Raw genomic sequence first — 23,066 nt, 5'->3', positions numbered from 1 at the left:
TTCTCTGCAGTGTGTAGCCTCCTGGTTCTTAGTACCACGACTCTATTGCTCTGATTGAACTCTTGTTAATGAATTTTGTTTGCCTTCATTGAATTTGTATTTATTTTATTTGTAAAGCGCTCCTGGCTCGAAGGCATCTGGGCTCATATCTTCAGTTACAGTACATAATCAAAACATAATAAAAAAAAGCAAGAACAACATATGTAGGTGTTTACGAAATATACATTACAATATAATGACAGCATACTTTACAGTTGATTTACAATGAGAGTGCACAGATAGAGCGATATCATGGAGGGCGAGTTTAATGTTGAGAAGTAGGGCAGAGGTTGTGGGAATCTTGGATCCGGAGCCAGAGTTTAGCTTTGCTCTTGAAGGAGTGGAAGGATGTTTCTGTTCTTAGTGGATGGGCGAGTGAATTCCACAGTTTGGTGGCAAGGACCGGGAAGCTGGCGGCCCCAGCTGTTGGAGTTTAAATCTGGGTAGGGAGAAGCAAAGCACTTGGGCTGCTCTTTGAGGGCGATTGGTGGTGTGTAGGGTGAAGCAGCTGGCCAGATAGCTGGGTGCCTGGTTGGCTAAGCATTTATGTGTGAGAGCAAGGGTTTTGATTGAGACTCTCTGAGCTACTAAGAGCCAGTGTAGGCTGCGTCTGGTGTCAGATATATGTTGGTTCCTGGGGATGTTTAATGCATCCCTAATGGTATTATTTTGGGTGACCTGGAGCTTGTTGAGATTGTGTTGACTCGTTTCTAAGTAGAGAGCATTGCAATAGTCCAGTTTGGACATGACCAGGGTTCTGGCCAGGATGGTGCAATTGGAGGTGGAGAGGAATGGACGGCAGGCCGTGATGAGTTTGCATGTGTAGGCGGAAGCTGAAATGACGGCATTGGTTTGTCTAGAGAGAGATAAGGTGGAATCGAGATAGATGCCTAGTGTTTTAGTATCGTTGGAAACCTTAACGGTATTGCCATCGATGATAAAGGATTTGAAGATAAGGTCAAGTTTGCTCAGTCTATGATGAGAGCCTAGGATGAGGAGCTCTGTTTTCTCATCATTCAGACAGAGCTTGCGTTGTGCCATCCACGCCTGGATAACTAGATAAACATCGTTTAAGGCCTTAGTTTCGACTAGGTGATAAACTGTGATGGGGATGAGTATCTGGGTGTCATCTGCATAGTTGGTGTAGATGACACCCAGAGTGTGGAGAATATCAAAGAGTGGTTTCGTGAACACGTTGTATAGTGTAGGTGAAACAAACGATCCTTGGGGTACCCGTAGGGTACCATAGAGGGTTCAGCGGAGGCAGAGGGGGAGAAGACCCTCATGGATCTATTGGATGAGAAGGATCTAATCCAGGTGGTAGCATTATCTGAAAAGTCGGCTGCAGATTTGTGGTGTTGGCAGAGAATTTGATGGTTTACCAAATCAAAAGCTGCTGAGAGATCTAGTAGTAGGAGGAGCAGGGCTAGCTTTCCATTGTCTGTCAGATCCTCAATTTCGGTTTTAAGATCGATGAGGGCATTTTCCGTTCTGTGCTTGGGACAGAAGCCAGATTGTCTAAGTCCTAGGAGTTTATTTGTTTCCAGGCAGTCTTGGATCTGCAGATAGGCTGCTCGGTCCAGGATCTTGAGCAGAAAAGGCACGGTGGTGATGGGCCTGTAGTTCATAGGTAAGCTCAGGCCTAAGAAGGTTTTTTTTTAAGAAGGGGCATAACCCATGCATTCTTGCGGTTGTCTGGGACGATGCCAGTGCTGAATGAAGTGTTTGAGGGTAGTGATGAAAGGGGCCAGTTCATGGGAGGCCTCCTTGATTATACGAGCTGGGCATGTGTCACCCTGGCAATTGGTTGGATTAAGTTTGCTGATGATGTTTTCTACCTCTAGAATAGAAAGGGGATAAAAGCTGAAAGGTTGAGGAGTATGCAGAGTGTGGGGTGTAATTACAGGGGAGGAGTTGGGCTGTGAGTCGGTCTGAAGGCTTCTTTTTTTGGTGTTGATTTTAGATTGGGGAGTTGAGAATTTGTTGAGGAGCACATTTTCAATATTAGGTATCGGGGGTTGTGGGAGATTCAAGTTCTTTAAGTATCTTGAAGAGCTCTGTGGTATTAGATTCTGCTAGTAGTATGTGCTTATTGTAGGTATCTTTTTTAGCTTGAAAGATTGCTTCTTTATAGTTTAGGGATGCTATAATGAGGCTATCCTTATTGGTCTCAGAGGGGTGAATTTTCCAGCGGGCTTCAGAGTTTCTTTTGGATTTATCGCCTTTGATTTTCCATTTGTACTTAACTGTCTTCCTGGTTTCTGCATTCCCTTCTGCCTTCTGAATTACCACTGGATTGCCCTTCTGTTATGGTATTTTTTTGGAACTCTGGTTTCGCCTGGGTTAGAACTGGAACCGCACACTCACTGACCCTCCTCCTCTTTAGATGTGCCCTTTTGCCATTCGGTAATAGGTCCCAGCATGTCCTGGACTTGATGGTAGCTGCTTCGCCCTTGTTCCGATCAGGTTAGATTCTGGACTATTGGAACACTGTGTCTGCAGTCATCTGGCGTCGGGCGAGTCTCTTGGTCTATGGACTTCATGACACTTGGTAGGAGAGTATTCAACGTATAGGTTCCCTGTTTTCCATGCACAGTACACAGGTATGAGATACAGGTACTCGTGGGTGGTAAGAGAAGTAATATACACGTAGTGACACCTCTGTTCTTTCTTGCAGCTTGTTCATGAGTCTTCCTGCATTTTCACCTGGGCCCATAGCCTGGTGGTATCCATCTAACCACAGGCTGCGCTCTTGGGAGGAAAGTCTCACTAAGTAGGAGACCCACGGTTTTGCCTCATGCAAGAGATATTATAGGTTACTCAACTTAGTGACTAACTTACTCCTAGTCCATAGTCTTCTCTCCACCATACTGTATGGGCGTTCCTCGCTATGGACGGAAAACGGAAACTTTTTCACAAGAAAAATTGTCCCCTTTAAATGTATATGCGCGCGTGGCCGCAGGAGTATGCGCTGCCTTCACTCTGCCCACCGGCGTCACTCCCCAGTCGCCTTTGACGCGTCAGCTATATTACAGTTGCCTAATGACACAGGTTTATTAAGGGGGAGGATAGTGGGACGCATGGAGGAAAGGGGACTATGTACGGAAACCATGGTATGAAACAGTAAGACAGACACAAGTGACCACAGTTCAAGGGTATTTATTGAACTTCAACTGGGTTTGAAAAACCCCTTTCTAATCCTAAATCTAAAGACAGGAGCAAGCTACGACCATCAAATAATGATAACGCAGTCACAGTGGTGTCTTGTCAAAATAAAAGGGCCTATAATAATAAACCAATTGCCAATCCTTACTTCTAAATACAAATGGTGTGGAAAACAATGTTATACAAAAGAAGTGTTCAAGAAATTATAGGTCAGGATAGTTGAGCTGTAAGCTTTGCTACCCCACAAGGCGGCACACTCAAGCTTAGCACATACTGTGGCTTTTCTGGCACGAGGCTGCAAAATCTCAGTATCGGGACCTTCTGTCCCAAAGTCTTTGCCATTCAAAGTCTCTTATTTCAGAGGGCCTGATGCAACAAACATTCAAAGTTCCTTTCTCCTCAGGATTCTCATATGCACAACTTCTCTGGTGATTCACTGTTCACCCAGGGTGCCCTCTGCCAGGCGCAGACCCACTTTAAAACAAAACATTCAATTGGTCTCTTTCCGCCGTGCTCGGAATAAATTTATCTCAGTTTTTCCAAGCGTTATTTACTGTATCAAAGTCGAAGACTATCGACTGAAGTTTGTACTCCTTATTTGACCCCGAAAGGATGAGTTGGCCTTGACAGGATATGAAACTGCAACCTACAGATCACAGATTGCAGCATGCAGCAACGAGCGCTCAATCGGCTGCGTTATCTTATTGGCTAACATCCTTTAGAGGTTAGTAAACTGAGGTATAATAATCATAATAATTGTGGACAAAATGATATGCTTGCATCTTATGTGAAAGTTGTATTTGCGGAACGCTATGTACTAACTCCGCATTCCCCAGTAGTAGCTCCTGGTAACTGGTTAATGCTGGATGCCCAGGAGATGCTCTTAGGTCCTGCTTATCCAGTCTTCCTTTTCAAACCATGCATTAACATAGCAATTAACATGTAAATAAAAAATGCATCCACTTTAATGCTATAGGTGATGAATCCAGTAGAGTCATCACTGATTCCCCGGCGGTGGCCTACTCCCAAGTGGCCAAGGTACGGCAGCCGTTACCCAAGCCTGACACTGGAGGCGGTTATATGAGGGAGCATCATATGGGGGTGACAGCAACTAGGGGAGGGGAGGTGGTGGCTCCATTGAATGAGATGCAGTATTTCCCCCTTTCCCCTGAGGAAGACACTATAATACCCAACTCCGTTAATGGCTTGTTGTCACCCAACAGTTCCAACCTATAGTAAAAGTCAGAAAACCTTTTCTTTATATCAGTCTAGTCAAGCCCCCACACCCACAACTCATACATACCATCTTCTGGTTTTGATGAGTCTTTATGTGAGACTTTTGAAAAACAACATCCAAGAAATCAGCTCCCATAAACCCTCAGGTACTAAGACGATAAAGAAGAGGAAGGAGTTTATGAAAACCAAGAGAAGCCTGAAGCCTAATGTGCATGTTAGTTGTTTTATTAGACCTAAAGTGTGTGGGACATTTAAAAATGGCAGAGGCAGTACAGGAAAGGGCCGTGAAGGCGAAAACAGCGCGAGAGAAGAAGTGTAAATACATGTGGTGGCTCGCAAATATGAGTCACACATACTGACATGGCGAGAAGGAAGGAGTGCATGGAGCTGCAGGGGACACTGGAGGAACGTCTGCACCGTGTAAGAAGCTGATCCAGTGAGGAAACTTCATCGCAGAGGCTGTTACTCACCACCGTGCAGACAACCCGGGGCGATGACCAGAAGAAATTATTCAAGACCCTTCAGTCACTGCAGAGACCACCCTGTGGTAACAGGGTAACTCTGGCCGGACTCCTTCTGACTGAGGTAGCTCTTTTTGCCAATATACCACCCTGTTGTGGATACAAGACAAACAGGGCAGTAGATTACCCAAAAGAGCGGGGATACCCACACCGCCACACCAAGCTGCAAGGAAAAACAAGACGTTAGTACATTGTACGTGAGGTAGTATGGAGCAAATCTATAAGTACATTAACTACCTGGAGGGGAGTGACGGTTTGACTAAGGAGGGACCCTAAAGAGAAGGATAAATATTTTTAGCCAACTATGTACACTACAGAGTTTTCAATGATGGGAAGTGCCAAAAGTATTACCCTTCAGGAACAGTTGTGAAAACTCTCAATAGAACAACAACGAAATGAGAAAATAATAAAGAGGTAGGATTAGTAAGGGTAACTTCCCGGGCGGCACGAGGGTCGCAACTAGGTACGGGATGGTGCAATAAACAGCAGAGCGTTCGAAATTGCACTTGTATCCAATCTCAATTGTTCCAAGTCAAATAACAATCCAAAGGCAGTATAATTGGTAACCAGAAGAATGAGAGTTCAGTTTAGTTCAGGAATTAGTACATGATTCACAATCGAAGAAGAAATGAAATTGCATACCAATGTGCGTTGACGGAGTGGTAGTCTGGGACTAGAACCGTAACTGAAGGAAGAGCTGCAGTGTTAGTTTATTAGCTGGTCAACCGGTGTTGTGCAGCAAGGTGAAGTTCCGACGTAGACCGTCTGCAAGCGATGGCCACGGACACAGCAGTATTCTCCAAGTGTAGATGCAGCGGGATGCACGGGCTGTGTTGAACGGAATCCAGGCAGGAAACCGCGGAGCAAAGTGAAGCGTTCCAGGTCAGGATAACAATCGGGCAAAGCCAAGGGCAGACAAGGGTTATCCGTTACAATGTTCCAGGTGGGAGTTCCGAGGTCGAGTATCCAAAAGTATAAATATGTAGAGTACGAAACGTGGTGAGGAAGTAACGCTAATTAGAATCGCTGGACTCACTTCCCAAAACCCATTTATACCGGAAGGAGGTGTGGCTAGCATTTCTGCATGGTTTAGCCGTAGGTCAGGAATCAGGTGATGTGTCACGTGACGACCTCAATGCTTTGGTTTCCTCAGCAACCGCCAACACTGCCTCAACGGGGAAGTTCGATGTAAGGAACGTACTTTGGCTTCGGTCTGGATTGGGCGACACGGAGCATATGTGTAACAGAGGCACGCCAAGAGTCAGAGACACCAACGACCGGCGAGTCTGCCCAAAGCTGTTGGGGACCCCAAGGAGCACCGACACAGAGGCAACTGAGCGACTGAATGTTATGAAAATCCTAATATGGACAATACTAAAAAGCTATTTGAATGCAGACAAAACCAAATACCAGTTGAACATCCAATAAGAAGAATGATTGAATGCCGACAAGACAAAGTGCAGCAACAAACCCCAAGCAACTACAGATGCATGAGATGCCAATGTGGGGGAAAGTCGAAGCAAGTGTTACCATAGGCAAATATATCGAGCACCTCAAGGTATATGCTACTTTGGTATAGTGAAAACAACAGTGAAACAAATAAGAGGTCCTGGCAGGGGAGTATACCAGGGGATCTGAAAACCCCATAATGATATCGTATGATATGGCATTTATAACACACCTGTACACACGTGTTTCTAGGCACGAGAAGGATTCCTGGCAGGGGAATACACCAGGTAATCTATAGGAGTTACAAGCATAAAGATTCTGACAATGTGAGACGATACCTAGCAGATGTGTATGCCAGGGGATGTGAGAAGCCCATGAAAGAAGTCCTGGTAGGCAAGAATACCATGCACCTGAATTTGTATAAAGATTCTGACATTGTGAGGATCTGAAAAACCAATACAATAATTCCTGGAAAGTGAGTATACCAGGTAATTCCATAAAGGTTACAAGGAGAACTAAAGAAAGATTGTTATGGCATTTATTGTTTGAAACTAAAGAAAGACTTATGGAATGTATTGTTTGAACAAAACTTTCTGAGTCCAGTATGAAGACACAACAGAACTGTTGGATAAAGAGACACTTTTTGCCATCCTCCCTGAAAATCCAGGGGAAGGGACCCACCCTCTACATCCGAGGGTCCTTCCTTAGAAAAATACCTTTGTTGGAGTCATCCCTATATTTTTGGTTATGAACACTTTTTGCTAATAAGTCAAAGATATTTCCTTGCACCCTTTGTTGTTTTGTCTCTAGTGCGAGGATCAGCTAAGGGCATTTTTGGACACAATGACAATTTTTAAGACACTGACTTCTTGACATAAACAGATCTTTAGTTTGCTAAGTAGGGAAGATCCTCTTTAGAATAGGGCTAGAAAGGCGTTTTTTCCAACACATTTCTGTTAAATAAAATGTCAGACTTTGAGAATACCATAACTTTGCGTCCGCCTCTTATTTCTGACTCCTCAAATGTATCACTTCATTTCAGCTCATTTGTCTCCTGGCCACTGAGGCAACAGTCCCTTTATTTGGGCGCCGGTGGCCCTCTTCACATTTTGTTGACACACGGAAAGCGGCTAGCGTTGAACCTCATACAAGGTAGACGGGCGGTTTCCATGTGAATCTTTGAAAGATACTACTACTGGAGAACTCCAATTACAGGTAAGCAACTTCCTTCTCCAGCATTTGATCTTTCATAGATTCACATGATATTTAATATATTCTGAAGAGTGTTGGTTGCCCAGTAGACAGAACTCAAGCAGGAACATTCTTTGGCAGAGAGCCCACCTTCAAATGTAATGGGCTTTACTTGATAAGATGTTGGACCGCTTACTTCTCATTTCTTCATATAAAACATGATGTTATCTGTTTATATTCTGATAACCTTGCACATGAGGTGAGGCAAGAAAGACTTCAGTGCCCAATTGAGCGCTCTGAGCTCTGAAACGCTCATGTGCAGTTCCTTCTCTTCTAGAGGCCAACGCCCCATGATGTGGAGATCGTCCATGTTTGCTCTGCAGCCCTCCATAGATGCATCTGTTGTGACCTTTACCTAGAACTGAGGGTCCTAAAAGGGGTTCCACTCTCTTGAGCAAAACCACTTTAGCTGCCACTCTGAGAACATCAGGTTCCTCTTTCTTGAAAACTGAGGGGGATATCTGTGTTTTTGTAGGAATTCTGATGTGTGGCAAAAGCACAGCTGCAGTGACACCAGAGGATCATTGTTATGGTGCTGCACTGAGAGATGTAATTTGAGCCCCTCCCCATCCCCCCAGGAAAGGTGTATGGGGGTGGCTGGGAGGGGAAGGCAAGCCCATTCTGAAGCCTGCCCCTTATATTGAAAGAAGCAGCTGCACTTGGAATTTTCACGGTTACCCTGAGAGCAGCACTTGTGCTTTTGTCAACTGAATATGTTGATGAACCAAGGTAAAGATTATTGCTGTGCCGGAGGATTTAGACAGTCGGGTTAATTAATTTAGTAACCCCTCTATGGCAAACCTCAACCAAACCAAACATGAATACATTTTTTGTATTTTTTAAGCAAATCGCATTCAAACCTTTTAACAAGATAAAGAAAGCACCAAAAAAACGAGAATTCTAAATTAATTCTGTATTCAGTTAAATCAACAGATAGGTAGCTGTTAAGCAATGGCAATGAACCAAAAACAGAGACACACATTAATAAACAAACATTCAAATGATGTGTGTTGGTACAAAAATCACAGTTTGGTTGGAAGGACAATTAGAAAAAACAAACCTAAATACATATTATTCAAAAATTCTTCATGAAACATTGACCCAAAAACAAGAAAGGAAAGGGGAGAAGGAAGGGGGAACAGACAGTTTGGAAAGAACAAAATTGACAAATATGTGGAGAAAAAACCTCGAAAATAATAACATTGTAAAGAGGCAGGATCATTCAGTCCTTGCCATATAGTCTAAGCAAGACACTTGAGCTAAACACTCAATGTGTGGCTCATCTTCATGATTGTCACTTATCAGACTTGATTATCAAAACTTACTGGGATATCGATGCAAATTCAAAAATGTACATCTCGGGAACGGCTTCGTTTCCCGAGGTCAAATCTGAATATGGTGAACCTCTGTGGAAATTAGAACGATTGTTTCTAGTGGAGTAAACTTGTCAGAGGCAGCAAGGGGATCAACACAAAGACAATCCAAACCCTAAAGCAGGGCTGCATCTCACTAACCGCGGCAGTAAAGCCTAACGGTGGGTGGAAACTTCTGACAGGACTGTCCTTGGAACATAGGGTATATAGCTAGCAGCGGAGGGAAGAACTCTGAGGATACGCATAACGTCAGAAAATAGGGGTGGCTGTGGAGACAATGGACCACCATTAGATTTGGATCCTACTAGAAGAACAAGCCCATCCTTCCTCCCTGGTCCAGGAAGTACCCCTATAGCGCAACACCTAAATAGGTATGCAGATCGACAGGCACACCACCAACTGAAGCTGGAGCAGGATTGCCGATTGACTTTCTACTTCTAGAAGGATCCTCGTCCGGAATCAGAATAAAAGTGGGCTGAAAAGACTGAGAACAAAGGGCACAGGACACAAACGTTTCTGAGTAAGGGCAGAAAAATACTTAAAGCAGGTGCTAGAAATGTAGCAGAAAGAATGAGAAACCACACAATGGGAATGACACACTTGCCACCCAGGGACTCACCAGTGGATTGGTTTTGGTAAGTATGAGGTAGCACACTACAAATTGCAGGTATAAGCCTACGAAGAGCACAGCAAATTAGAGAAAAGGGCACACAAAGCGGCCATTGCATATGCCAGAGGCAGTGACCGGCGAGTGGGAAATCGAGAGAAGGGGGCAGAGCAAACTCGAAAATGGCATATGCCAGGAGCAGCCACTTGAAAGGATGGGAGCAGAGAGTAGCGAGGATCTTGGAAGCCATGAATGCCAAGAGTGGGAATGCGAGGTGTTAGAAAAGTCGGACACAAATGTTGTCATGTTTGGGTTATAGAGTTCTATTCAACTTAAATGGGTTGGAAAAATGCCTCTATGACCCTATTTTTTTGTTTTTGTTCTCAATAGTGATAATATATATTTTTTATTTCAAAATCTTTCTTTAAGCTTTTCAAAGCAACATCAAATTATACAACATGCTCTCTCCCCCTCCCCTTGTTGTCAGAGAGAGTCCACAATGTTTTGTTTACTGATTATTCACCAAAGATTTACAAAATGTCCAATAGTCTGATTTTGTGGGGACACCATTGCAGCATATAGTCACTTTGTAAGCATGACAAAACCATACCCCAGTCCTGTCGAAAGGCTTCATGACCTCCTTGCAGCTTGTAAGCAACTCATTCCATTGACACCACACCCCCTACCTTTTGAAGCCACTCCTGACCCATGGGGGTCCGATGCTGTTTCCATCGTTGAGCTATTGCCAACCAAGCTGCTGTTATCATGGTCATAATGCACCGTTTCTGGGACTTAATATATACCCTTGACTTCGGGTCCCACATTCCTCACATCCACACCCCATTTTCCATTTGCTCCACCCCTTGAAACATCCCCTGCATCTGCCTTTTCATCTCTTCCCCAAAAGGGTTGCAACGCCGGGCAGTCCCACCAAATGTGCCCTCAGTCCCCCACCGTTCTACATCCCCTCGAGCAATTTTCCAATAATAATGGATACATAGCATGTACCTTTTTCCGGTGTATAGTGCCATTGAAATGGGACTTTAATCCACATGTCCCTCATCTGAATGGAGCATGTAAGCTTCGGAATGACTCCCCATATGTGTTCCCAGTACACTTCTGTAATAGCTTGCCCCATTGTTTTTCCCCATTTTTTCATGTATTTTCAGTGTACTTTCTCCTTCCTGTTCGTTGAGAAATCTGTAAAAAGTGTGGACACCAAATTCCTTGATCCTGAATGGGTCTTAACATATTCCTTGAAAGGAGTCAGTGGTCTTGTGGCAGCTGCTCTAATTAGCGGGTTGGTAATCTAATGCTCCAATTGGTTATATTGAAACCTATCTTTTCCCCTATCCCCAGGTCCTGAATGCAATCCTCAAATGTGCGAAGTGTCTGCCTTTGATACATATCGCATATTTTCTGACATCCAGAATCTTTCCACTTCTTATACACCCCACTTACCATTCCTGGTGAAAAATCTGGGTTCTCAAACATTTGGAAAAAGGGAGATGTGTTAACTGTGAGTGGCCCCCACCTTACTGCCGAGTCCCACACCTCCACTACCATACACATTATTTCACTTATCCGAACAGTAGAATTTCTGTGTTTTTTATTTAGCCACAAGAGCCCAATCATAGTACAATTATCTCGGGAGCACTACCATTTTTATTGTAGTTCATCTTCCCAGCCAGGATATATTTAACGGGATACATTTCATAAGGTCAGGTTTTATCTTGTCCAATAACTGAGGGTAGTTTGCACCGTACACCCGCCCCAACGTCTTGGTGAGGGTTATACCCAAATATAGAATTCCCTTTTCCGCAATCCTCATTTGAGTTTGGGTACTCAACTTTGTCATTAAATCAGGGTTAACCGACAACTTCAGCATTTCTGACTTTTGGCTATTTATTTTTAACCCAGAAACTGATCCAAACCCCTCCAGTTCTTTCAACAACGCGGCAATTAGATTCCCGGAACGATCGCACTACCAGTATGTCGTCGGCGAATGCTATAACCTTGTGGTCTTCTCCCACCATGGCTATCCCTTTTACCTGAACAGTTCCCCAGATCTTGGCTAGCAAGGGTTCCAAGTAGATGGCATATACCATTGAAGATCAAGGACAACCTTCTTTTGTGCGCTGCCCGAGATTCACCTTGTTTGTGAGAATCCCATTAACAGCTATCCGAATTGTAGGCGAGTTATAATTTGCACATCATCAAGGAAGAGACTCCTGGAGACTTGCGCCTAGTTATAGTGACTTACAGTCTTTATTTTTCCATTAACACACTGCCCTCACAAATGACACGAGTTTCCGCTGATTGAGCCTTTCTCAAATCTGGGCATAGTAACAATCTAATACCAATGATTGGTACATATGCGAATTTGTCAAATATAATACAAGATATACACATTAGAAGAAAATATTGGCATCAAAATAAAATATATTAATAAAGGGAGGATTGTTAGGGGTGAGGAAACAGATTGGAGAGAGAAACACGGAAAATCGATTAAGCAAAATATAATATGGTTATTGATATTGGTTAAACAAGATTTCTCCTATGATAAGATCATTAGCGACATGGGTACAATGGAACTGATGATTTTTCGTGTTTCTGCATCATCAAAAGGCTGGAGAAGTGATGTTGGTGGCACTTTGCTAGAAACTTCTGGTCAATTATCAATCGATTGGAAAATAACTATAGCGGCCAGTGTAACCTAGTCACAGGGGGAAAAGTGGCGGAATACCTCACTAAAAATGTTGAGAACCATAATAAAAAATGTAACGGTCAGGACAAAGACGTCAATTGGGAGCTGACCTTTGACGAATCAGAGATAGAGGAACTAATCTCAAAGGCAGCAGGACCTAATTGACTGACCTACCAGGTTCTAAAACACAACAAAGCAATATGGTCGAAATTACTATATTGGTTATTTAAGGAGATCTTGTTGAGGCAAAGCTTTCCACCTTCATGGAAATCAGCAATAATTATTTAATTCTGTAAGTAGTGCACAACCAGAAAACTAACGACCGATCACCCTCCTAGATATAGAGAGTAAACTCTTTATGAAAATCTTGCTGAGAGACCTGGAGAAATGGGCCAAGGAAAAAAAAAGTCTATCAAAATTTCAAACAGGATTTAGGAGTGGTATGTCCTTGGCACTCAATGGGCTAGCACTCAACCTAATGAATGAATGTACAAGAGGTGGGAGAAGAGCAGCTATAAAGAGCCTGGGTGGACTTTTCAAGGGTGTTTGACCTGGTGAATAGGGAACGCCTCTGGTCCAAACTAAGGAACTGAGGGGCACCAAAAGGACTGATATCTATGTTAATAGAGCTACATAGAGACATCGCTGAGAGTCTGTTTAGATGAAGAGGGACACCTTACTAACCCGATTAGAGCTGACAAAGGAGTGAGGCAGGGTTGTCTGGGTGGACCATTGTTTTTTAATCTGTATCTGGCGGACAAGGGTCCTTATCGACAATCATCGGCATTGGCGAGCCCCAAGATAAATGCAAAAAAGATTCATTGGTTGGCCTATGCCAATGATATTGTTTTAGTAGATAGGACAGCTGTCAGTCTTCAACGTCTTTTACATAGATTGAGTGAATACGCTAAATTAAACGCCTATCCATCAATCCAAAGAAATCTAGGGTGATAGTGTTTAGACATGTTCGCAAGCAGGTCAAATTTGCACAATGGGTACTGGAGGACCAGGTAATCCTGAGAGTTGAGGAAGTGCTGTACTTGGGATACTCAATCTATGCCTCTCCATCAAGATGTAAAACAGAGCATGACACACAGAATAAAATAGACAAACTAATTCTGCAGATGAAAAAGATCCTTTTGGCACTCTGAAAATTCTCTGTAAACCCTTTAGTAAAATTCTATATAGCAAAGGTTGTGCCAGTAATGTTATATGGCCTAAAAGCTAAGCCCCGTTTGTGTGACGTCGACTGGCAAAACCTTAAAGTGCAATTTGGAAAGGAGTCCTTGGCCTCCCACTGAGCCTTTTAATGCCAAGCCTTAGGTTTGAACTAGGTCTGAAATCACTAGCGTCATTGACAGAATGGAGATTACTTTCTCTTTACAGACTTATCATTATGCCTTAGAAGGAATCTCTATATGAGGATGTTAAGCTACACCTGACATATCAAATATCTAAGATGGGGGCGTGGCCTGGAGCCGATGGCGTTCGGAGGCTGATCCGCCGAGCTCTGGCCGAGACGCCGTTTCCAGATCCTTTATCCCGGCTCGAGCGAAGCTGCATCAATAATAAAGGACCACGGAGGTGGGGGAAGCTGATCCCGACAAGCCCCGCTTGCTCAATCCGGGAATCGGACCCCCGTGACGATACCAGCGGCCCTGAACTGCACTCCCCCCCCCCCCCGCCTCGCAAGAAATCAAGATGGCGCCGCGCGCCATGTAACGAAGCCGTGGAGAAGCACCTCCGTCGGCGGTTACTGGCCGGGTGGGAGGCAGTGAACCAAGGACCGAGGAACCTGGGAGAGGCGGCAGCCTGAAGCTCACACCAGACTCCGGAGCCATCGTCAGGCGGCCTCTTCGCTCGCGACTGCTGATCCAGCGGAGCCTCTCAATCATCCCCAGCCCGTGATACGCGGACGCCACCAGCGCCGCGAACAGCCCGAAGAGGGAGCACACGGTCCCCGGGCCCACACCCGACTCTGCGGCTGACTCGGCAGCGAGACCACAGAGGAGCAGCCCCTGCGGCACACCTCCCCTCCGAAATATCTTGGCGACCCGGACACCAGGAGGCGGGAACACCGGAGCTACGGAGGAAGCAGCGTGGCAAGACCCCTTGGAATTATTTCAGGTGGCAACCTTAACACCTGGACCCAAAAGGTGATTCAAAGACTACACCCGGTCCCAATTCCCTCTTATCATTTGGAAGGGAAGTCTAGCGTCGCTCCAAAGTCTACGCTGGCTTGCGGGCCCTTATTTCAGCATGGAGACTAAGCAATTTCTCAGTGACTTGGATTGTATTCCCACACAGAACTGACAAGCTTGGCGGATGAGGGTCCAACTCCAAGAAATGCTCATCACATCCAATGCAATGGTTGAACACTTGGGGCTAAAAAGGGGTGGGGAGAGGGTTGGGGTGAGGTTAATAACATAGGTAAATTGGTGGATTGGAGGGAATAGGGGGAGCCAAGGGGGTGCCCAAAAAAGGAAAAAAAATATTCAGAGTTTTTGCAATGGATTTTTTTCTGTAAAATATCAATCGAAAAAACTGTCGGTATAACGCCATAGAAACGAAAAAAGAATGCCCCAAAAAAAGGAGGGGCATGGAGGAGCTCTTCCCATGTCCAATATCTTATGTGGAAAAACAGGAAATGGGAGGGTATTTGTTGGTGATGCACAGGTGGCGGCAGCGACAGGAGCGCAGAAGGATGCTAGACCATACTGAGCCCCATTATAAAAGCCTTACAGTGACAGTACCTCTTTTGGAGAAGCTTCGTCCCATCCTCTAGCCTGCGGTGCAGGCTATCCCAACTAGTTGGGAAGGAAGGAGAACAGGACGGTGCAGTACTATAGTAATTGACTGCATTACACACACAACATAGCAGAACAAAACTTGGAGGGCGGTATGAAACAAAGACAACAGCACTGCAAGGCAAAAGCAAATTACAACCAGAAACAATTGTAAAAGAGCCAAGCTATGTCTATGTAAGAGGCAAAGGGCACTAAAGGAACAAGTCAGTTGGTCAGTCGTTTTTCAAAGAAACAAGCTGGGGGCAGATCTCTGTCTTCGGCCGGGGCCTCCCTCTGGAACAGCCTCCCTGCCACTCTAAAACTTGAGGAGAACCATCTCCGGTTCCAGAAGCACCTCAAGACCTTCCTCTTTGCGTCTGCCTTCGCCCCCCCCCTCTCTCTGTTGATCTGTTCTCTCTCAGCACCGTACACCTGGCCACCCTCTGTCCTCCGGGCCCAGGTACCTCCTCACCCCGCCACCCTCGCGCACTGCCCCCGGGCCACCCTTTGCACTGGGGTCTGTATCTGTACCCATAGCGTCTCCCCCTCCCCCTTTTTCTTCCTGCACTTATCAGACCTAGTTTAGTTTATTATTTGTATAGCGCCGCCTGGCCCTAGGGCATCCAGGCGCTTGCGATGAATACAACAAGAATAATGAATACAACAAGAATAATGCAGCAGAAATGTACAAATCGATTACATATTTACAAATTTACAGTCTTGGTGCATGCTAGTGCGGTAGGGCTAGGCAGTTTCTTTGGATAGAAGCCAAGTTTTGGTGTTGTGTCTAAATCTGTGAAAGGACGGTTCTGATCTCAGCTCGAGTGGAAGTGAATTCCAAAGTTTGGAGGCAAGCACGGGGAAGCTGGAGCCACCTGCTTTTTGGAGCTTAAATCTTGGGATATTTAAGCAGTGTGTTTGAGCTGATCTGGTAGGGCGCGCTGGGGTGTGGTGCTTGAGGTTGTCGGATAGGTATCTGGGTGCTTGGTTAGCTAGGCATTTGTGTGTGAGTGAGATGGTTTTATATTCAATTCTTTGTGGTATGGATAGCCAATGGCAGGTGCGTCTGGCGTCCGAGATGTGTTCATGTTTGGGTATGTTCAGGGCTGCTCGGAAGGCGTTGTTTTGTATGACTTGTAGTTTGTTGATGTTTTTCTGACTGGTTCCCAAGTATAGCGCATTGCAGTAGTCAACTTTGGAAAGGACTAGCGCTCTGGCTAAGGTGATGCAGTTGGATGGTGAGAGGTAAGGTCTGCTGGCATTGATAAGTTTACAGGTGTAAGCAGTGGCTGATGAGATGGAATTGATCTGTCTTGTCAGTGTGAGGGAGGAGTCGAGGTAGATTCCTAGGGTTTTGACGCTGTTAGAGACGATGATGTTATTGCCGTCTATAGTGAATGCTTGATAGAGTTTGTCGAGTTTATTGAGTCTGGGTTGGGAACCTAGGAGAAGAAGCTCGGTCTTGTCGTCATTAAGGCATAGGCCATGCTATGCTTGGCCATCCATTCTTGGATAATGGAATAAATGTTGTTGAGAGCAGTGAGGTCGGTGGAGTAGTCGCCTGTTAAAGGGATCAGTATTTGGGTGTCATCTGCGTAGTTGGTGTAGATGACACCCAAACGGTCCAGTATGTCAAAGAGGGGTTTCGTGAATACATTGTATAGAGTGGGGGAGACGCAGGAGCCCTGGGGGACACCGCAAGTGACTGGGGCTGGGATGGCAGAGGCTGTGGGTGCGAAGACTCTCATGGATCTGTTGTTAAGGAAGGAATGGATCCATGCGTTGGCGTTATCTGAAAATTTGGCTGCTGAGGATAGATGTTTGCAGAGGATGTCGTGGTTGACCAGGTCGAAGGCGGCCGATAAGTCAAGGAGGAGAAGGAGGGCTAGTTTACCATTGTCTTTAATGTTGTCCATCTGTGTCTTAAGGTCAATCAGGGCGGTCTCAGTGCCGTGTTTGGGGCGGAATCCTGATTGTCTGAGTCCTAGTAAGTTATTTTTCTCGAGGTGGTTCTGTATCTGGAGATAGGCAGCTCTGTCGAGGATTTTTAGTAGGAAGGGTACAGTCGTTATGGGTCTGTAGTTGGTGGGGACATTAGGGTCAAGGGTGGGCTTCTTAAGTAAAGGAAGAACCCAGGAGTCCTTGAGGTTGTTGGGCACTATGTTGGAGGTGAAAGATGCGTTGATGAGGGAGGTGATGAAGGGAGCAAGTTGTTTGGCAGCATCTTTAATGATAGGGGCTGGGCAAGTGTCGCCTTGGCATTTGGACGGTTTAAGAGAGTAGATTATTTCTTCAACCTCTTTAATGGTTAAGGTGGAAAACTCAAAGAGGTTATTGTCATCATTTTGGGGGGTGGTGTGGGTGTGTGTAGAGGGGGTGATGTTATCGGAGAGGGTGAGGCTTTCTTTCTTTGTCAGGATTTTGGCTTGTAGCGTGGCAATTTTGCCTAGGAGTGCTTCCTGGATGTTCGTGCACCAGTGGATGTCTTTGTTGCAAGTGTCTGGAATGGGGGAGGGTGATTCGAGTTCTCTCAGGATATTGAAGAGCTCTTTGGTATTAGATTTGGCGTTGCTGATTCTTTCATTGTACATGTTTTTTTTAGACTGGATGATGGCTGATTTATAGATGTTCGATGCTAGTGCGTAGGATGTCTTATTAATAGTGGATGGTGACTGTTTCCATGCTAATTCAGCTTGTCTTTTGGCTTTGCGGAGTGTTTTTAGTTTGGGGGTGAACCAGGAATTGAGGTGTGCTCGTGGTTTGGCTTTCCGAAGCTTGAGTGGTGCTATGGTGTTTATGGCCTTAAGGATAGTTGTGTTGTATAAATCTACTAATTCAGTAGGGTTGGTCATGGTGGGTGAGAAGTCGATGATGGGTTGGAGTAGCGGGAGGAGTTTCTCTAGTGTGATATTTTTGTTGTTTCTTGTGAGTGTGGGTGGGGCATTGGAGGAGGGCACTGGTGTTTGAGTGCCTTTGTTGATGGTGAAGGTAATAAGGTGGTGATCGGTCCAGGCGCATGGAGTGTTGGAGAGGATGGTAGTGTTGCAATTGAGGTCAGCTATCCAGTCAAGGATGCGGCCTTTGTTGTGTGTGGGTTGTGCGATATGGTGGGTGAGTCCTAATTCTGAAATAGTGTTGGCGATAGTGTGAGCTTTGTCATCTTTCTCATCATTGAGACCTAGATTAAAGTCTCCTAGAATGAGTAGTCGAGAGTTAGGTTTGATATTGTTAGAGAGTAGAAGGGCTATGTCGTCATTAAAGGATAGTATGGGGCCTGGCGGTCTGTAGATGAGGTGGATGGTGATAGTGCTTGTGTGCGTTGTGGATAGTTTGAGGGTGAGTAATTCCGCTGATGTCAGTGATTGGTTTTGTATGTGTCTAATGTTGATGGAACTTTTTGCAATAACGGCTACTCCACCACCTTTAGCTGTTTGTCTGTCTGCACGGTAGATGGTATAGTCATTGGGAATAGCAAGTGATAGAGAGGGGCCAGATGCTGGGTGGAGCCAGGTCTCTGTAATAGCTATGAAGTCGAGATCATTGACGGTAATAATGTCGGCAATGTCTAAGGCATGGGCGACTACAGATCTCGCATTGATGAGTGCACCTTTAATGGTTTCGGTGGTGATGCATGATTTTTTGGTGTGGGTGCGGGGGGAGGGTGCGATCAGGCCGTGTGATATCTGGTCTGTCGGAAGTGTAGGGCGTGTGCAGTGAGGGGCAGATTTGGTTAAGGTTATGTTTTGTTTGTTGCCTAGATTGGGGAAGGATGCGGGTGTGTGTGTTCTGGATCTGAGTCGGGTGAATCTCGATAATCCTGAGCAGGGATAGGATCTGCTGGTAGTGAGGTTCGTGATAGTGGGTTGGCCGATGGGAGTAGTTTGTGATGCTTCTTGGGGGCTGGGGGTGTCTGCTATGCGATGAGAGTCAATGGAGGAGGTAGGCTGGAAGGGGTTGATGTTGGGTAGGAAGGGGGTGGGGCAGGGTATGGGATAATGTCTGGGGCAGGCTAGTCTGCTGAGGCCGTTGGGGTGTAAGCGAAAGTGTGACCCTGTACAAGGGGTGTCATGGGGGACCAGGCAGAATGGGAACATAATGAGGAAGGTCCAGGTTATCATGTCTGAGTTTAGAGGGAACTGACGCACAAAATCGTCAGAGAGAAGCTAGTGCGCAATGTTAGTACACAATGGTGCTGCAGTGTGGGTACTAGCGCAGAGAATCGGAGAAATGCTAGTGCACAGTGCTGATACCCAGTACTAATACACAGTGTACTCTAGGCGACCATAAGGCATTACACAATGTCACAGTAGTCTCTAAGCGACCATAAGGCACTTACACAATGTCACAGTAGTCTCTAAGCGACCATAAGGCACTACACAATGTCACAGTAGTCTCTAAGCGACCATAAGGCACAACACAAGGGGTCACAGTGGTCTCTACGCGACCATAAGGCACTACACAATGTTACAGTGGTCTCTAAGCGACCATAAGGCACTACACAATGTTACAGTAGTCTCTAAGCGACCATAAGGCACAACACAAGTGGTCACAGTGGTCTCTACGCGACCATAAGGCACAACACAAGTGGTCACAGTGGTCTCTACGCGACCATAAGGCACTACGCAATGTTACAGTGGTCTCTAAGCGACCATAAAGCACTACACAATGTCACAGTAGTCTCTAAGCGACCATAAGGCACTACACAATGTCACAGTAGTCTCTAAGCGACCATAAGGCACAACACAAGTGGTCACAGTGGTCTCTACGCGACCATAAGGCACTACACAATGTCACAGTAGTCTCTAAGCGACCATAAGGCACTACACAATGTCACAGTAGTCTCTAAGCGACCATAAGGCACAACACAAGTGGTCACAGTGGTCTCTACGCGACCATAAGGCACTACACAATGTTACAGTGGTCTCTAAGCGACCATAAGGCACTACACAAGTGGTCACAGTGGTCTCTAAGCGACCATAAGGCACTACACAATGTGAGCAGTAGTCTGTGTTATACCGTACTGCGAGAACAGGGTTCAGTGAAGGCTTGAAACAGTTCAGGTTGCTGGCTGGAACAGTTGAAAAAAGGTTGCTGTAAGGGGCGGTATGTTTACCCCAGAGGAGATGGGCAGGGGATCTAGCCCTATGCTCGGTGGTGTATACAGGCTAGAGATAGGCACAGTGCACAGTGCCTTCGAGGTGGGCCGGTTCGGAACCTGCTGGCTTGTGGTTGGCTCCCAATAGAGGAGAGGGGCCAATCACGATGTTTGCAGGGTTGCGGGGCCGGATGGAGGGCTAAAGATGCGGCGGACAGCCATCTTTAAATGGTGTGGACCTCGGGGCTTCGATTGGTGGCTGGATGCACTTTGATGCACTGGATGCACCTACCCTGTCTGTTGCCTTAAATCCTGCACTTGTCACTTGCTGGCTGCACTACCATGGTTTGTTGCCTTTATTTTTTATTAATGTATTATTATTTATCTGTTTTTCTCCGTTGCCCCGCACTCTCCATTTTTCCACCCTTCCCTCTCCCATGCACTTGCACCTTCTCAATGTCACTGGGCCTACTAACATTGTTGTTTGTTTCTCCCCTGTTCCCCTTCCCTTGCCTTGCCTTGTCGTGCTCTGAAACACGTGTGTATGAGTGCGATAGAAGTAAAATATCAATATCAAAAGTCCCACAATTAGCTGTGAGAGAACAAAGTACTAGGGCTAGGCAAGGAATACATGCAGCACATGCAATACCTATTAAAAGGGACAAGCGCATAAAGGAGAGGAAGCCAGAACAAAACAGCTGGGAGAAGCAAGACAGCCATAGCAGGGCCCTATTTACATGGTCAAAGGCCCTGCTAATGTCCAAGAACGTCAGAAAAAAATCTCTACCATATACCTTTTCCTGGGATGAGAGCAATTCCAAAAAGAAAAAATATTTAGGGAAATTCCCATACCCTGCAGGAACCCAATCTGAAAAGGGTCAAGACATTTGGACTCGTGCCCAATTTTTGAGCTCTTTCAAAAGCATTTTTAGCAAAGGTTGTATTTGCTGCAATAAACAATAAAATGCGTATATAAAACAGGGGTGAGGACCTATCTCCACCTTTTAAAAATAAGGATTATAGTGGCAGCACACCAGGTTTCAGGGAACTCCTTTTTAATCAGAATATTTGCAAATAATGCTGACAAAAATGTTTCATTTAAGGGTCAAATTTGAGAGGCCATCAGAGCCTGGAGCATTGGATTTCTTGCTCCTTTTTATCAAGATCACAATGTCATCAAGTTCTCACTTGATAGCCCCCTTCCAGCTAGTCTGCGACCACACTTGGGTGCCATTTAGCCCAGCTTTCATGTAAAGGTTGCTGAAGTTTTTAACCCAAGCTTCCTCTAGGATTGGCTGGGTTTGCAAATAGCGATCTTTACCTACAGTCTTAATCAATTGCCAAATGTTACCCGATTTATTCCCCGACAGACTCCAAAAAAAGTCTGCGTCATTGATGTACATTACAAATTGCCTACCCTTAACCCAATTCATGTAGTCTTGTTTTAACCTACGTACCTCTTCCGGGCTTCCTTTTGGGAATACCTTCTTCAACCTTGTTATCTCCCTTCGCATTCGTTTTGTACGAACCTGGATCTGCCTGTTAAAACCATGAATGCCCCTCACCTTTGCAGCCCCTCTTTTCAGTTTTTCTGTGGTAAAGCTGCCCAGAACCGCCGCTACTGTGAGTGAGAACCCTTCCGGGGAACAGAGGAAGACCAACCCCTCTGCACTCAGTCCTGCATTCCTGTCATCAAAAGCCCTTGCCTGTTTTAGGGAACATTTGACCCTGTGATTCCGTAGATTTATTTCCACTACCAAATGTGTGTTATTCTCCTGCTTTTTTGATAAGAGCATAATTTCGCAGGGTATTAATGAATGATCACTTAAGTCCAGCTTTTTCACTATCAGACTTCCACCCTTACTATCAGAAGCAAATCTAAGGAGACAAATATATAGTCTATTGTTGATTTGCAGAGCCCATTTTGCCATGTGAAATTAGGAGGGATATCACCCTGGAAATGCCCTTTTAAAATTGAGAGGTGCCATACCTCCAACTCTTGGCAAATTCTCTTGCCCATGAGTCTTGATTCCTTGGAGGTTCATATTGTATTTGGCACCAAATACCAGGGATCATCCAGGCATTCTGCATTTAAATCGCCCATGACAATCCCTGATGTGCCGTTGTCAGGTAATTCACCCAAGAATGTAAAGAATAAGGCTGCAAGAGCCTCTTCCAATAGTTTTTATCTGGGTTTAAGTAAACATTGACCAGGAGACATTTACTAGGCACACCTATCGCCCCAGTTTGCCATTCCATTAGGGCCACTAGCATGTCACTTCGCTCCACTTCAATTCTACGAAGGGACATGTCGTGGCTCAGTTTGATTGCAGTAAGCAGCCCACCGTAGAGCCTTTGCCTCTGCGCCCTCAAAGCCTTAATATATGCTAAATCAAAACCTTCCATAAACAGGTTATTCAAAGAGTCAAGTTTCTTGTAGACACACTATATCAAAAGAAATGAAGAGATCCTGATTGTCCAATATGTTTTTAAAGCCTCAGGAATTCCAAGATGCCAATATCCAGTTGTTCTATACATGTTGGCTGGTGCACATTGGCGGAACCACTCTGACCTGGCCTTTTCTGGGTAAAATGGGGTTAATCTTGAAATGATTCGGGGGCGTGGCCAGAAGCCATGTGAGGCAGACATTCTCACTTGGGGCTCCTGCTGATCCGGAATCCAGAAGCTCTGTATATTAACTTTATGAAGCTTGACAACTAGAAATGATAACACCGCTGCAGTAAACCTCACAGAAGCCGTGTGCCACGATTGAAACCCTGAAATACCTCCTGAAGCGAGTTACATCGTCCCGCAGAAGCGCGGAGACGAACAAAGGA

The 23,066-nt window shown here is 45.3% G+C and overlaps 1 protein-coding gene across 3 annotated transcripts in view; it reads right to left on the bottom strand.

Moving 5' to 3' along the window:
• JAK1 (Janus kinase 1) overlaps nt 1–23,066 on the bottom strand; it is a 1,055,078-nt gene that overhangs the window by 675,576 nt on the left and 356,436 nt on the right. The window lies entirely within an intron of this gene.

This window comes from Ambystoma mexicanum, chromosome 1q (assembly GCF_040938575.1).
Source record: "Ambystoma mexicanum isolate Mex_15411 chromosome 1q, UKY_AmexF1_1, whole genome shotgun sequence".
In the NCBI taxonomy this organism is placed as follows: Eukaryota; Metazoa; Chordata; class Amphibia; order Caudata; family Ambystomatidae; genus Ambystoma; species Ambystoma mexicanum.
The sequence above is the reverse complement of the archived record's forward strand: the minus strand, read 5'-3'. Positions and strand labels throughout refer to the sequence as shown.